The sequence below is a fragment of the Chenopodium album genome, chromosome 12 (assembly GCF_948465745.1).
Source record: "Chenopodium album chromosome 12, dcCheAlbu1.1, whole genome shotgun sequence".
In the NCBI taxonomy this organism is placed as follows: domain Eukaryota; kingdom Viridiplantae; phylum Streptophyta; class Magnoliopsida; order Caryophyllales; family Amaranthaceae; genus Chenopodium; species Chenopodium album.
Genome location: NC_137845.1, coordinates 27,857,495 through 27,872,605, shown reverse-complemented (window position 1 = coordinate 27,872,605; position 15,111 = coordinate 27,857,495). Strand labels below are relative to the sequence as shown.

At 39.0% G+C, this 15,111-nt stretch overlaps 1 non-coding gene across 1 annotated transcript; it reads left to right on the top strand.

The window, feature by feature from the left end:
- The first annotated feature begins 641 nt into the window (after positions 1-641).
- Positions 642-747, top strand: LOC145573401 (small nucleolar RNA R71). Its single transcript, XR_014097442.1, has one exon. It is a non-coding gene; the product is annotated as a small nucleolar RNA R71 (small nucleolar RNA).
- Positions 748-15,111: the final 14,364 nt, after the last annotated feature.

The window sequence follows — 15,111 nt, the reverse complement described above, 5'->3', positions numbered from 1 at the left end:
CGAAACCCTTGGGTTCTTTGGTTCCCGTAACCACTATTACGGTTATAAGTATCATAGTTCCCGTGGTTGTGATAATTCCTATTCCCAACATTCCTATGAGCATCAAATCTAGGTCCAAGATCATTGTTAGCAACATAATTCACATGCTCACTCACATTTCCATCATATTCATCATTTCTATCACAAGAAACATAGGGGCAAAAAGAAGCATCATGACCATTCATTCCACATAAATCACAAAACCAGCATTCACTAATCATACAACAAGAAGAGTAAAGAGTGTTAGGGTAAGGAGATGTACTTCTCCCCTTAATTTGGGAGGGAAGAATCGGTGCTTGTGAAGTTGCACTCTCGAGCTTAACCTTGATAGATACCACCTCTTTCCTAAATCCGAAATTTGCGTGGACAAATTGTTGATAGCATTGAGTTGATCGATCGAGCATCTTGTGGTGTTACTCTTATTTGTCGGCTCTTTCTCACCATCTTGCCAATCCATGTAGTGTCTCACTACATCCTCAATAATATCAACAACCTCTTCTTCGGTCTTCTTCATGATTAGGCCTCCGGCTCCGGCATCAAGACTTGACCTCCCTTGAGGACTCAAACCACCATAAAAAATTTGAATGATTTGGTAAATGGGGATTCCATGATGAGGAAAATCGCGTTTATACTCCTTGTATCTCTCCTATGCTTTATAAAGGCTTTCACCAGTCCTTTGCTTGTAACCTTGAATCAAAGCTCTTGCCTCCGCCGTTTTCTTTTAAGGGAAGAAACGGGAAATAAATTCTTTAGTGACTTCATCCCAAGTTCTCAAGGAATTAGGCTTCACTTCCTTGTCTAGCCACTCTTGAGCTCTTCCAATTAGAGAGAAAGGGAATAGCTTGAGCCTTATGAATTCTTGTGCGACCTCGCTCACCTTAATCGTGTTGCAATATTTCTCGAACTCTTTAAGATGATTGAGGGGACTTTCATTTGTTCCACCACTATATTGTCGCCTTTCAATCACAGTTATCATTGCCGGCTTGATTTCAAAGTCACTTTCCGGAATTGAAGATGGAGCAATCCCGCTCTCATACTTATATGCACCCGGAGTTCCTAACTCCTTTAATGTCACCCTTGGGACTTCTCCCATGTTCTCTTGCACGGCTACAAATGTAGCCTAAAGAGAAAAATCTTTTTGTGTTTTTGAGATAAAGTGAAATAGACTTAACAACAATAGCAAACAAGTACGCCACTCCCCGGCAACGGCGCCATTTTTTACGAGGGTTGAGACTAGGTCGTTGAAAATAATCCTCCCATGGTCAAAACTAAATTTGTAAACACTTAACACACCTAAATACTAGTATCGAGGTAAGTCAAGGGTCGAACCCAAAAGAATGGGTGGAAGTTAACTATTGTCAAAGTCACGCTATCTCGAAGCGTAAAAAGGAATGTAGGAAGTCTAAGTTCAACTAACCAATAAAGCAAACACAAAGTAAATCGATATATCAAACACTAGGGAATTAGGATCCACATATACTCGCAATGAATACGCACTAATTGGGTTGGAGATTTATTAATTTAAGTATTACGATGGAAGATAGATAATGCAATCAAAAGAGCTCGACAAGCTATCTCCTAGAGGTCAAACTAGCGCTAACTACGAAAGACTCCACTAGGAACATCACAAACCAAACTCAATCGATAAATGTGAGCTACAAACCAATGGTCTGTATCAATGTAAACACACAATGCAATCTAGCATGAAGAACAAGGTTAATCACTCCTTCCAATCCATACACATGCACAAAATCAATCAACCAATTTAATCACAATACTAAATAAATCAAGAACCTCTCAATCAATCAACCAATTTAATCACTAGGCTGCGCGGCCGCACTATGGTTGCGCGCGCCCACGCCTGGGAACAGGGCAGCTTCTTCCCCTTCATTCTTGATCCTCCTTGTGCGCTCCACTTGATGTGCTTGATGAACACGGAGCATGAAAGACCCTAAAAGACCCTGATGGTCGGTTCAACAAGAGAATTCGTGCCCCCACGGCTTAAATGCACGGCCTATGGTCACTAGGAACTTGCACATCTCCATACTTGAGCTTCAAATGGAGGACACTACACATCCTCATCGATGCAAAACTCGGGGAGAAACCTCGGGAATTCTTGGAAAATGATCTTAACCTGAAAAATGAGAGAAAACAAACAAATAAATGGGAAAAAGACAAGAAAACCCAAGAAATGTATGAAAAAGAAAATCGACTAAGGAAAAATGCAAACTAATGAAATAAAGAGCAAAAATAGGGAAATAGGAAAGAAAAGAGCTATAAAAGGAACCTAAAATCACCCTAAAAGAGAACAAATGAGTTCCATAAATGACACTCATCACTATGGACGCCTTTCGTTATCAGCTTGTGAGGTTGAGCCATCAGACCTCATGCCGTCGGGATGGTGGTGCGAGAGAGGTATGTTTCTTATCTGGTGTTGTGTTTGTCTTTATGTTCTTTTATTTGACTTGGCTTGCTGTTTTATTTCAGTTTGTTCCTCCGTCTCGTACTCATTTGAGGCCAAAGGGTAGGAGGGAGAGATCCGGATTGCGGCGCTGTCGTACCTCGGTTGAGAACCGGGACGGGCGAGAGGGGTTGGATCATATTGTTGTCTTGAAGGACTCTGGCTCTTCTTCTGAGGGTACGGTGATGAGAACACCTGGTTAGGGTACGCCCGTTGCCTCTTTCATGGACGGTGGGACATACAAGGTTGGATCGTCGTTGCAGCAGCCACAGCGGCAGGAGCCTCAGCAGGGTGAGCCAAGATGGGCTGGTCCTACTCTTTCTATTCCTACAGCTGGAGAGGCTGATGTTGGACATGAGGTGACTCCGCGAACTTTACGGTTTTATGATACCTTCGGTATTCGCCCTCCGGCTTCGTAGATGTACCAGTGCTTATTTCTTTTAACTATATAGGACTTTGCATGTTATTAACTCTTATGCGATGTATATACATGCTAGTATTGTTGGGTTTCGATGAGTCTAACTCACCGCAGAAATAAAACCCAAGCCCATGGACAAAAACTCACAATTAATATAACCAAAATGCATAAATAACAAGATTAGAGAAATGACTAAATTACCCTTGTAGCGTGCTTCGCTCGACCAACGGAGCTCTTACTTGAGAAAGCTAAGCCTCGCAAGCGCAATGGCCTCCGACGATATCCACCCACAACGCGACCCCGAACGGTCTCTTACTTGGAGGTTAGCCAAGTCGGACCAAAGCACTACTCGAGTAATTAATGAGCTTAAAGGTTTTCTCTCAAATGGAGATGCCTTTTTGAGCTCTTACTCAAGTGAGTTTTCCCAATTCCCAAGTGGGATATTTATCGAGAAACTCAAGTGAGAAATCCACTCTTCCATCAATGTGGGAGAGTTGGTAAAATCAATTTTTCCTTTTTATTTTTAAATAAAAAATAAAAGAAAATAGCCAACAACTAATTAATCAACAAGTGACATTCATAGGAAGAAAGGTTAGGTAAGGACCACAAGGGGAGGGAACCATGCCTTCCTCCCCAAGCTTCCCCACATTCGACTGCCTTCTCATGCCGCCACGTGGCACCCCAGCCTTGGGCACCAAGGCGCGCCTAGATGGCGGCCTTGTGCTAGGCTAGGCTGCTACCTCGTGCGTGCTAGGCTGGGCTGCTGCTGCCCTTAGCCCAGCAAGCCACGCACCCTCTGATTTTCATTCCCTTATCATGTGAAATCGCCGCTTGACATGTTTGACCTTCTGATGTTCCCTTGGCTCTCTAGCCTGAGGAAGAGCTTCATTGTTGTCACAATAGAGGGCTATTAGACCCTTGATGGAGGGTACAACATCAAGTTCACCAACAAACTTACGAATCTAAACTGCCTCCTTAGCCGCTTCAGCAGCTGCCAAGTATTCGGCTTAAGTTGTAGAATTTGCAGTTGTGCTCTGCTCGGCACTCTTCCAACTAAACGCTCCTTCATTTAGATAGAACACATATCTAGACTGTGATTTGAAATCGTCTCTATCTGTTTAGAAGCTTATGTCGGTATAACCTTCAACAACTAATTCTTCTGAGCCACCATATACCAGGAATTTATCCTTGTTCCTTTTCAGGTATCGGCTCTCCTGAGTCTGATTGGTATCTGCTCGTAGCACTCAAGGCATATGATACATCTGGTCTAGTACATATTACATGATCGATCCAATTAGCGAAGCATATGAAATCTGATTCATCCTTTCTCGCTCATCAGGTGTCTTTGGACACTACTTCTTGCTTAAGGTTATGTCATGTGACATGGGTAGGTGACCTCTTTTGGCCTCCCGCATACTGAGTTGTGCCAGTACCTTATTGATATAAGTACTCTTGCTCAATCCTATCATCCTTTTAGATCTATCCCTATAGATCTTAGTGCCCAATATGTACTGAGCCTCTCCCAAGTCTTTCATTGAAAAACAATTTCCAAGCCAGGCCTTTACAGACTTTAACATTGGAATGCTATTTTCAACGAGCAATATGTCATCGACATATAAGACTAGGAAGGCGATGTTACTCCCACTGACCTTCTTGTAAACACAAGATTCTTCTGGATTTTTGATAAAACCAAACTTACTGATGGCTTCCTCGAATCGTAGATTCCAACATCTGCTAGCTTACTTTATCCCATAAATGGACTTTTAAGCTTACACACCTTCCCAGCATTGTTTTGATTACAAAACCTTCAGGATGTGTCATATACGTAGTTTCTTCTAAAATTCATTAAATAAGGCGGTTTTGACGTCCATCTGCCATATTTCATAATTGTAATATGCAGCAATCTCTAGGAGGATCTGAACAGATTTAAGCATTGCGACTGGAGAAAAGGTTTTATCATAATCACTACCATGAATTTTCCTATAACCTTTTGCTACCATTCTAGCTTTGTAAATGAATACATTTCCATCTTTGTCGGTTTTCAATTTGAAAATCCACTTACATCTGGTAGGTGTGTAATCTTCGTGTAAGTCAACCAAGTCCCAGACTTGATTTTCAAACATGAAATCCATTTTAGATCTTGGCCTCCTGCCATTTAGCAGAGTCGATGCTCGCCATCGCTTGCTTGTAGGTTGTCGGTTCGTCTCCATCCATTACCAGGATGTCCTGATTCTCGGTTAATACAACACCAAGATACTTATCAGGTTGAGACCTCGACCTCTGAGACTTACATAGGGTAACGGATTGAGCATTTGCATTGTCGTTTGACTATGAATATTTTAACCAGTGTCAACAGATGCTGTTTGAGCACTTTGACTGTCATTCTGATTTTGTTGCTCGTCCTCTCGAACTTCATCGAGTTCGATTTTCCTCCACTTGTCATTTTGGAAAAGTGTTCCTTCTCCAAAAATACACCATTGCGAGCAACAAACACTTTGTTCTCGGATTTGTTGTAGAGGTAATACCCTTTGGTTTCTTTTGGGTAGCCCATAAAGAAAACCTTGTCAGATTTAGGGTGAAGTTTGTCAGAAATTAATTTCTTGACATCTGCTTCGCATCCCCATATCTTGAGAAAAGACAACCTTGGAGGTTTCTTCGTCCATAGCTTGTATGGAGTCTTTTCTACAGCTTTTGATGGAGCACGGTTCAGTGTTAGTGCCGCGGTTAGAAGTGCGTGTCCCTAGAAAGAGATAGGAAGATCACTAAGACCCATTGTTGATCGTACCATGTCCAGCAAGGTTCGATTTCTCCTTTCAGATACTTCGTTCCATTATGGAGATCCTGGAGGTGTCAATTCTGAAAGTATACCCTTTTCTTTCAGATGGTCATCGAATTCTTGGCTTAAGTATTCACCACCTCGATCCGATCGAAGGGCTTTAATTTTCTTGCCAAGCTGATTTTCAACTTCACTCTGAAATTCTTTGAACTTTTCAAATGATTCAGATTTGTGCGACATAAGATAGACATATCCATATCTACTATAGTCGTCTATAAAGGTGATAAAATATCAATGGTCGTTTCTTGTGGTTGTGCTCATTGGTCCACATACATCGGTGTTTATTAGGCCTAACAAGTCATCTGCCCTTTCTCCCAACTTGGAGAATAGCTGCTTTATCACCTTGCCTAATAAACATGCTTCGCAATTCTCAAACGATTATAAATCGAACGATTCAAGAACATCTTTATACAAGTTTTTTGATGCGTTTGATGTTAATGTGGCCAAGACGACAATGCCACAAGTACGTCTCATTTTTCTCAATGGTCTTAGATTTCTTGGTGGTATTATTAACATTAAAAACTTGTTTGTCTAATGAAAGCACACATTTTAGATAAACGTATCAAGCCATAAACACATTAGCAAGACTTTTGAAACAATAGTCTTGTGATCAAAACAAAATGACGTCAAACGTCGGAAGATCATGAAAGGAATGATGTCCTTCGAACAAGTGTATTATTCTGATAGCGTGTTCAGAATTATTAGAAAGCTGATATATTCAGTAAGGTCAAGTGATCGGAATGCCTGGGTGGAGGCCGCTTTCGATCAGTAATATTAATATAATTAATATTACAGCTTAATCTTGACTGAACCCTTCGGGTCACACCCAAGCAAATATATGCCTGAGTGTTGAATATTTAGACGTCGGTAATTCGAGCTTAGAGTGTCGAAACCGATCGTCGGAAGTCGAGTCTAAAATGATAAAAGACGAGACGCGCAAAATAATAATAAATCGACCATATTCCCGAAAATACCCCTAGCATCGGTGTGCCCCGAGCATCCGAATGCTAGGGGCAAGACGAGCTAGCACACCGTGCTAGCAGCCCCGGCCAGCCGCGGCTAGGCACAGCAGCAGCCGCAGCCGCACCAAACCGCAGCAGCAGCTGGTGCGGGCTGGGCTCGGGTCAGGTGCGCGCTGGGCTCGGGCCAGGTGCGGGCTGATTGCGGGCCACGTGCGGGCTGGTGAGGGCCGGGCTCGGGCCGGGCTCGTGGCTTGGCTCGGGTCATAGGGCCATGAATAAGGGGAAGCTTGGAATATGGGAGTAAGTTGGAGAGGACATGTGGCACAAGGAGAGTATTGAGTGGGGAGCAATTATGGTCCCCTACTCTCCATGCGGTCCTCACCAACCCATCTCACATGGTAATGCCACTTGTAGATTTATTATTAGTTTGCAATTTTAATTTAATTTAGCTTTAAATTAATTTGTGGAATTTCATGATCCCACATTGATGGGATAGAAATTCTCACTCATACTTTCCTCTATAAATACCAAGCATGGGATTTAGAGTAAAGTGCTTGAGTGGGAGTTAAAAAGAGCATTCCATAATTTTTGGGAAAACTCTTAAACTCACATAACACTCGGGTTTGGGTCGGACCTTGCTAACCCCAAGGTAGTAGACCTGAAAGTTGTGTTCGCCCATTTGTGGGTGGATACCGTCGGAGTCACGGCGCTTGACGTGCTAGTAGCTTTCAAGTAAGAGCCCCAGGTTTTGGGCGAAGCTCGCTTCGAGGGTAAGATTCGTTATCTTTTCTTTGTGAATATTTATTTATGCTTTGTGATTTTAATTATTGCGAGTGGTTCCTCGGGAAGGGGTTGTTTCCGCGGTGAGTCGGACTCACCAAACCCCAACAGCGGTATCGGAGCCCCGCTCGTTTATTTTTATAATCATGTTTTTCAAGGTTTATTTTTGGCTTAATTTTCTGGTTTATGTTGCTAATTAGATTAGTAGCTCGGTTTTATTTATTTAATCCTGTTTTTAATGTCGAATTTGGCCCAGAACCTAGATTTTCGCCCAAGACTAGTGAATTTTGGGTGGAAAACGTGTTCTGGAAATGGTTTTCCCCGTTGGAGCTGTGATTTTAGCCAAATTCTGACCATAAATGCCTTTTTCGAGGGGTTTTTCGTTTTTGACGAAAAATTTTAAGTCTTGAAATTAATGGCATAAATTGTTGATTATATGGTTGATTATTTGCATAATTTTCTGCACTTTTATGTCCCCTTAAAGCACACTTACTTGGTAGTATTTGATGCTTAAAGGTTGATTTATTTTCACATAATTGCAAACTAATTGCTTTTTAGTGTGAAAATTTTATTTTTGAGGGTTCCTAAGTGTTAAAGATTCAATCTTTATTTATGATAAGTGATTGAAACTTTGAAAACTACTAAATTCCATGTTATTTTGAGTTGAACTTTGTTATTTTAATCATTTTGAGTTGATTAGAAACATAAAGTTTCGATTTTTGTGATAGAAATTTGGTTATCTTCATGATGGAAGATATAATTTTCAAGGATTCACAAATTTTAGATGTTGGAATTTTCATTTGAACATTAAAGTTCATATTTTTTCCAACTTCCCTTTACTTTGTCAAATTCTCAAGTTTAATTTAAAATGATTAAATTGAAAGTGAGAAATTGCCTCAATTTTATTTTTCACCAAGCTAAACCAATTTAATTAAAGATGGTTCTTGGAATTATTTTGGTTATTGCACTTTGAAAATTTTATTAAGTTAGACTTGTTTAAAATTTTACTTTGCTCACTAAATTAGTTCTAAAATTAATTTAGAATTAATTATTTTTGTCTCGCGAAAATGGGATCAAATCCCAAGGTAGTGGCACGCAAAACGAGGCAATGCACCACCATGGCGAGTCGGGCTGCAAAGCAGCCCGCATGTGGCTGCCACGGTGGTTGCGCCGCCTCGATGGTGGGCCACACTCGCGACAGCAGCCACGCACAGCAGCAGCTCACGCGCGGCAGCAGCAGCCACGCGCTGCTGTGCTGTGGCAGCGGCTTGCGGCCGTGTGCCGTGGGTCGTGTGTTCGTGGTCTTGGCATGTGCGTATGCTTGGTGCGGTGAGGTGACTAGCCGTAGTAGGCTTGAAGTTAATTATTTTGCCGTTTATTTATTTTAATTAATTTTGTTCATTTTAATTAAAATTTTGGGTGGCTAGGACTTGGGTTTTGAGCGGCATTGGCAAAATTTCATTTTGACAAGTTTGGGTGCTACCGACTTAATTAATTGGATTAATTAAGGAAATGCGGAATTTAGTGGGAGCTTCAATTGTTAATGACGTAATTTATAAAATCGGTTAAACAACTTTGACTAGTTTTAATTAGGCGTATTAATCGGATTAACCACCTAGATTAGTTACTAGTGCGCGCGTTGTTTGAATGCATTTTACTTGTTGTTAATTTTGTAAATTGCATGGGCCATTCGCAAATAGTGAATGGATGAATGGAATATATATTTTCTCTCTCTCTCACAGGTTTTATGAAATGGCAACTAGTGGGACCCGACTAGGATAGAAAATACGGACTACGTGCCGTTATGTATTTTTGTAAATCTAAATACGGTCTACGCACCGTTAAGTATTTTTGTACTTTTATATTTAGATTATTCCTAGTTGTAGACACTAGTTTTTGCATAGTTTGGTTAAGTCTTGAAGACGGCGTATCTTGGAAGACAAAGCCTTGAAATGCAAATGAAGACCTTTTGAAGATATGAAGATTTCAAGGGGTCATGCTAGTTGCCAATATGTATCTATTATTTCGCTTTATATTTTATGGTTATATATATGTGTGTGAAATATTCGTTAGATGCATGTTTAGGTTTTCTTGATGTTGCGATGATTAGTTAAGTTCACTTAAATCAACCAACATAGAAATCCTAGGTCCCTAATAATATTGAGTAAAACTTGCCTTTCCAAATCAACACTTACTAACCGGACGATGGTGATGGTAGGCTACGCCAAAGAGAGGTGCCATCACTCCTCTAAGGGGCATAAGGCACACCGGGTGTGCACGTTGGTTTTGGTTTAACTCATCGGTATGAGTGAGGAGTCCTCACATACCGTGGCAAAAGAGATACATCGTCAAAGATGCATTAGATGCGACGATTATCTAACCAAGAGTGGCTTAGAGCCATTAGCAAGGCAATTCTTACCCTAGAAGATTGAGTGTTTAAGACAAGCCAAAGCATGCTTAACCACTCTTTGTTTCTTCGGATCTTGGAATCGCCTTATTTTCGCCAAATAGGGACAATTTTTATGTGTAAATAAGACGTTTAATAAGATTGAAGTATGCAGGAATGCTATTAAATTTCAAACTTATTATGTTCTTGATAAATGGTTATACTTTGCACTTATATTCATAGTACTCTAAATCAAATAATATTGTTTCCATGATTGGTAAAGGAAATCCTTGAGAATAGTTCCCAAAGACAGGAAAAGCATTTCTAAAATACAATTCTCATAAATGACTTTTATAACTAAGTCCGAAAGGACGGTTGGACATCATGTAATCAAAATACTAGGTGGTTTTGATAAAACATGAGGTATTGAGATGAAAACTCAAGATTGTCAATGTTTGAAAACCAACGTATCTTTTCGCATCATAATTGAGTAGGACTCATTGATGTAGTAATTCGAGTAAGAATTAATGGAAAAGATGGAACTTTGTTTAACGGCGCACTAGGTTCTTGATTATGCCTAACAAAGTATAAGAGTCAAGGTACTTAAAGGAATGATTCTTAAAGTAAGATTATGAGATATTGTATGATAAGAAATATAGGAAAGAAGGAACGAAGAAAAGGAATTAGATTTCATTTCAACTCACGAGTTCATGTTATTGTAGTTTACTTAGCAATTCGTTATCTTCACATGTATCGGATACTGCTTGAGTGTTCCACTATGATAGTGACCTCAAACTATTGAAGTTAAGCTAAGTTATCGACTTACAAGCTTAGAATAAAGCAAGAAGAGCTACATCAGTTGTAAGGTCGTATGTTTTGTTTAAAGACCTTTTAAGCCAAAGGCTGGAAAAAGTAATGGTTATTATGTTCCATAATCAGCAATTGATCCGTTTACACACGGAAAGACTCACATTCAAAATAATGAGCAATAGTTGCGAGATTTATTTGAATGGCATGGCTATCCAAGCGTTGAGTCAAGAATCCTTGATTATAAACAAACATTTCCCTAACATGATAAACTCACTAAGCTCAAGTTATGGGCTTGATTTGCGTTCCAAACATCTTTAGCAATGTCACGTCGACAAGAACGTACTCAAGGCTCTATTAGATAGGCTCTTGATAGTTGCTCGAATTGGAATCGTTCTAAGACAAGAAAGTCTTACTTGTTGAGAGCTATTGTTCTCGGTATAGACAATTGACTCCGAAGGCTAAAGAGGATTCAATTACTTCAACGTTTCACAAAGAATTTAAAAGGATATGGCTATATTCATCAAATGTGAACAAACTTGACTTGAGTAGCTCAAGAGTTCAGTGAAGTACAGAATCGACTTGGCAAGATATCAAAACGTCTAGATTAGATCGAGCGATGTTTGCTTGAGCCAAGCGTGACTATCTCAAAGTTATGAATGGAAAATTTCATAAATAACTCCACAAAGAACATGGTGTGTCTTCACGGATACCTCGGTGTCATTTGAAAATGACTCGAACGATGATGGTTCACAACCCTTCCTATAAAGTTCTTAAAGATTTGCACAAATGACTAATGTTACACTAAATAAAATGTCGAAGCTAAGAAAGGACGCCATATTTAGTTATGGATAGAAATAACTTCTAAAAGTCTTTTCAAGTATATGTCTAAGGCTCTTAATCTCAGTGGGAGTTCACTAGCTCAGTGGGAGCAAAGTGGCTCAGTGGGAGCTAGGTGACTCAGTGGGAGCTGAATGGCTCAATAAAGACTAAGATAGCTCAAGTAGGAGCTAACTGTTTGTTTCACAACGAACTTTTACCCAAAGACAATATACATGTCTCTTTGTAAGCATTCAAGTGAGACTACGGGTATTACCTCCACATCCTAATTGAGGACAAAAAAATTGTTTGTTGCTCTAAGTAGTGTCTTTCTGGAAAGTAACACGTTTTCAAAATGACAAGTGGGAGGAAAATGAACTCGATGACCATCGAGCTTAGCAACAAACTAAAACTGAGAATCTCGGAAGACCTTAAAGGACTTCGTGATAATGCTTGATCAAGAATACTCAAAAGGACTTTATAAGTGCCTTAAAAGAGAATTCATTACTCACAAAACATTAAAGATGTTGGAGTAAGATCAACATAATAAAAGGGCTTTGAAAGCGCCTTAAAACTCAGTGTTTGATGCAATTACCCCGTATAGGTATAGAATTTACCAAAGGCTTGGATTGAATCCTATAAATTTTCTATTAAGTTAGAAACAAACCTAAGACTTACAAGCATACTATTTACTATTAGATAGTAAAGGAATAATGTCTTGTAAGATAGCTACGACAAATCCAAATTCCGAATAATGGTTAAAAGCCATGAAAATCCGAAATAGACTCCATGTTTGAAAATCATGTTTGAAACTTGATTAATTTGCATGAAAGGTGAAAGACCCATCGATTGTAAATAAGTTTTCAAGGAGAAAACTGACAAATGTGGAAATGTATATGCATACATAGCTAGATTGGTTGTAAAGGATATAATTAATTTCAAGGAGTTGATTTTAATAAAATCCCATTCACCAATCGGAATGTTCAAGTCTTTTCGTGATTGATCTAGCAAAATTGCGCATATGAAATATGGCAAAATAGATACCAAAACCGCCTTTCCAAAATGGAATTTTGGAAGTGACTATGGAATAGTCTAAGGGTTTTGAAAATCTAAATAATGCTAGATTTGAAATCAAGCACATGGAATCCGTCATGGGATTAAAGAAAGCATTGCATGAAGAAATTGGAACGTGTTTTCTCATAAAGTTAATAAGAAGATTGACTTATGGAGAAACATAGAAATTCTGATGAACAAGAAGTTTAGTGGGAGCAAAAGTAATGGTCCAACAAGATGTTTACGAACTCTATTGTGAAACAACTATCAAATGCTAAATGCTTAGATTTGAAAGTATTTTCGACAATGGACCGAGCTAAAGACGATACTTAGTACATGTTGGGAATTAAGTTCTATGGTATAGACTTAATTAAAATGTTTAAATGAGTAAAGGAAATTACCATGTTAAACATGAAGGACTTTGAAAGGCTTTCGACCCATATGTATGAAGCTAAGTAAATGTTTGAACTAAGTATAAGCTAGGCTAAGTACTAAATCAAACAAGAAAGACTCTAGTAAGAGACTTTCAATCATATCATATAGCGAACAATTTGGCAAGACTCAGTGTAACTGTATGAGCTAAATGTCACATGGACGGAATAAAATTGAGAATAATTCTAGAATTAAATCCATCATGTAAAGCTATGATATGGAATCGTCAGATGACTTACATGCTTAGAGCATGTGAAGTACGTATATAATACCAATTGACATTAATCTAAGTATTAGATCATTAGATTATAGTCAAGAACATCCAAAGAACTTAGATAAGTAGTTGGATGAGTTCTTGACGCATGGAAACAAATATAATTTGAGTTTTGATGTTGCAAGCACAAACCTTAACAAGGATTAGTTCCTTAGCAAGGAAGCCATTTATAAGCACGAGGCAAGAAATGTCGTGGCTTGAGAATGGTAGCATGGATGTGCATCCATGTATAATGTGCGGGAATTTAAGGAAAATTTCCATGATCACAAGTGATTAGAGTATCCCAAATTGTTGTGAGTCGCTTAGAGTAAAACCCAAGCAAGGCATCATCAGGGAGTCTACTAAAATATATGTTGAGAATATTGTTGCCTTAAGGGCAATAATAAGATAGATGTTAAATGGAAAGGTTCGTTGTTGAACATTAGTGATTGTAGGTTGTGAAGTAGAAGGTCTCAAATCATGAAAATGAGTGGGAGCCATTGCTTGGACAATAAATCCTGAATCACATGTAATCCATTAACACTCTCAAAATTTTATCATCTTATTATGGAAATGGTGGATAATGAAGATGCTAAGGTTTGCAAAGTAATTATAACTAAACCTATGCAATAAGTGAACGACAACATTCATAATTGCATGAAAGAAATCAAGCATACCAAATATGGGTGTGATTTCTATAAATGTTTTATGAAGAGTATTACTCTTAAAACATTTGGAAAAAACCATTTATCATAAGATGAAACATTGTGAAGTTTCATAGTGGAATAAAATATTTCTAAATATTCCACAAAACTATTTAGTTGTGGTTTAGAATTAAATAATGAGTCCATTCGATTTTAATAAATATTCAAAATAGGGTATCAAGTCAATGGCTTGGATAAAGAAACACCTATTAAGTGAATGTTGAATATTTTAATCGAAAATTATCCCTAATCAAGGTCGTATTTTGTGGACGAATAATGACCATCGGAGATTAGTGTGTAGTATGATTTGTAGCACTGTTTCTTGTGCTATGAGGATACAAATCATTTGCACAGGTATTGGTTTAGAACCATACTGGACAGACCTATGAGGATGCTTTAAGAGATTAAAAATCGTCATAAGTATTTTCTCATTATTACTATCGGAACTCTTTCCTTTTGACCATGAGTAGTGGGAGATCTCTTGTTTGAGTACTGGTCCGTTTTGGTATCCGCCAAACGTCTGCCGTAATTGGGGATTATAAAGACGGATATCGGGCGGGTGAGTCCTCTTAGTAAGAGAAGCTACATTACAAGACTGGAAATGTCCTCCTACTAACAATAGGGAACATGTCTTGTTGTTTACAAGGCCTCTCGAAGAGCGAGACTGTGAAAAATGCATGGCCGTGATCAGATGGATTTTAGAAATCGTCTGCTTATTGACAGTCAAACTCGGATTTCGAGAAACACTTCTGGACGTAACAGAGATGACTAGTAATCTTACTCTGTAGTTCATGAAGAGACATGAAGAGACATAGGATAAGGGCTATACACTAAATGCACACTTGTCCGGAAGGACAAGTGGGAGATTGAAAGGAATGTTGTCCTTCGAACAAGTGTATTATTCTGATAGCGGGTTCAGAATTTTTAGAAAGCTAATATATTCAGTAAGGTCAAGTGATCGGAATGCCTGGGTGGAGGCTGCTTCCGATCAAACGAATTAATTCGAAAGAAATTAATTCGTCGCCTGAGTGTTAAATATTTAGACGTCGGTAATTCGAGCTTAGAGCGTCGAAACCGATCGTCGGAAGTCGAGTCTAAAATGATAAAAGACGAGACGCGCAAAATAATAATAAATCAACCATATTCCCGAAAATACCCCTA